The following is a 2489-nucleotide window of genomic DNA, read 5'->3' on the forward strand; positions in this document are numbered from 1 at the left end:
AGGAGGCGGAGGTTGCGGTGAGCCGAGATTGCGCCATTGCACTCCAGCCTGGGTAACATGAGTGAAACTCCGTCTCAAAAAAAAAAAAAAAAGAATAAATCATAAGTGTGCTAATAACTTTGTTAAGCCCTATCCTGTGTAGTTGTTGAACGTGCCGTGCTTACAAGCACGTAGTATATTCTATGTCCTTGTATTTTAACCAAGGTATCTGTGCTGGATGTGCTCACAGGCATGCCCCAGCTCGCAGACTATGCCCCTTACCTGTTTAGAAAAGTTTTAAGTTGTTAGCCAATCTGGTTTTGGTTTAGGTTGTGAGGTCTGCCTCCAGCCAATGGAAATCAGAGCAGTAAGGATGACCCCAAATGCGTAAGGGATAAATATGTCTGCTTTTCCTTTGTGCATTGTACCCTCATGGCAAGATGGCTAGCAAGGGTACCGTTTCTTTGTATGTTCCCTATAGGCCCTCCCAGTTTATGTCCAGGAAGTAAAAATTGCTTGCTAAGAGATCCTTTGTCTCAGTGCTGATTTTTCTTTGTACCACAGAGCATCTGTTTCCAGCACAATTGGACAGTGTCTGTTGAGTCTAAATAATATAGGAGTTTGACGGAGCACAGTGGCTCATTCCTGTAATCCCAGCATTTTGGGAGGCCCAGGCAGGTGGATCACCTGAGGTCAGGAGTTCCAGACCAGCATGGCCAACATAGTGAAACCAATTCTACTAAAAATACAAAAATTAGCCAGGCATGGTGGCAGGCAACTGTAATCCCAGCTACTTGGGAGGCTGAGGCAGGAGAATCACCTGAACCCAGGAAGTGGAGGTTGCAGTGAGGTGAGATTGCACCATTGCACTCCAGCCAGGGTGACAAGAGCAAAACTCCTTCTCAAATAATAATAGTGATAATGAAGTGCTGGGATTACAGGCGTGAGCCACCACACCCAGCTGAGAGGTCCCATTCCTAAGAAAATGCCCTGGCAGAGAAAGGGACCCTGAGTCCCCTCTACACAAACCTTCAGCCAGTCAAACCTAACAACAGCCCCACCTCAGCTGACCAGTCTTTTTCTGAGGGATATTAGAGGTGTCCTTTCAGGGCTCCCCATCTAAAGCCTCTTAAAGCCATGCTGCAGCTTGAAGGCTCAGGACATGTTCTCTCTACCCCTCCTCCAAACTTCAGAAAGAACCAGAGAGAATCAGAGACTGTAGCATCAAAGCAGAGCAAAATCCGAGGCTCTGTGTTGTGGCAGGATGGGGGTTTTCTTCCCCCCTTCTCCGCTCCTTTCCTTCCTCCCCTCAGCCCCCTCCCCTCCCTTCCTGAGGGGAAGTCTGGTAAAATGGAGGAAAGTGACTAGGTGAGCCCAAAACACGCAGCAGCTGTCCTCTGAGAGGTGTCAAGAGTACCAAGAGGAAGGCGTGTTGGTTTCCTAGCGATTCTACTCTGGGTCATCCAAAAGGCTTCAGCCTCCTCCGGAGACTAAGGGGATCTGACACAGCACCTTCACATGGAGCCCAACCTTGTGGGAAGGGTAGAGAAGGAAGGCAGAAAAAGATGGAGCCCGGGCTGGGGTGTGAAGGAGCAGCAAAGACCGGAGAGAGGAGAGCCGCCGATGGTCGCCATACTCTGGAAGAAACATGCAGATGACTTGAAAGGAAGTTAAAGAAATATCGGTGGCCAGGCGCGTGGTGGCTCACGCCTGTAATCCCAGCACTCTGGGAGGCCGAGGCAGATGGAACACCTGAGGTCAGGAGTTTGAGACCAGCCTGGCCAACATGGTAAAACCCTGTCTCTACTAAAAATACAAAAATTAGCCGGGCATGGTAGTGCACACCTGTAATCCCAGCTACTCAGAAGACTAAGACGGAGGATTGCTTGAACTCGGGAGGTGGAGGTTGCAGTGAGCCAAGGTCACACCACTGTACTCCAGCCTGGGCAACAGAGCAAGACTCTGTATCAAAAAAACAGAAGAAGAAGAAAAGAAACCTCTGGACTTCACATTTGTCATACTAAGATTTTTCTTTGTATGTTCCCTATAGGCCCTCCCAGTTTATGTAACCAAGTAGGTGGCCCGTTATTGGAAGGGTGGCAGTCAAGAGGCCAGGCTGGGGAGCAGGTTGCCTGGACTGAATCTTGACTCTGCCACATATACCAGTGACTGACCTTGAGTAAGTTTCCCGATCTGTAATGTAGGTATGAAAACTTTACTATTATCCCAGGTGCTTACAAGATGTAAATAAATTAACATATGTCACCGGGCGCGGTGGCTCACGCCTGTAATCTCAGCACTTTGGGAGGCTGAGGCGGGTGGATCATGAGGTCAGGAGATTGAGACCATCCTGGCTAACATGGTGAAACCCTGTCTCTCCTAAAAATACAAACAAAAATTAGCCGGGCATGGTGGTGGGTGCCTGTAGTCCCACCTACTAAGGAGGCTGAGGCAGGAGAATTGCTTGAACCTGGGAGGCAGAGGTTGCAGTAAGCTGAGATCATGCCACT

Source organism: Cebus imitator, unplaced genomic scaffold (genome assembly GCF_001604975.1).
Source record: "Cebus imitator isolate Cc_AM_T3 unplaced genomic scaffold, Cebus_imitator-1.0 Scaffold425, whole genome shotgun sequence".
NCBI lineage: Eukaryota > Metazoa > Chordata > Mammalia > Primates > Cebidae > Cebus > Cebus imitator.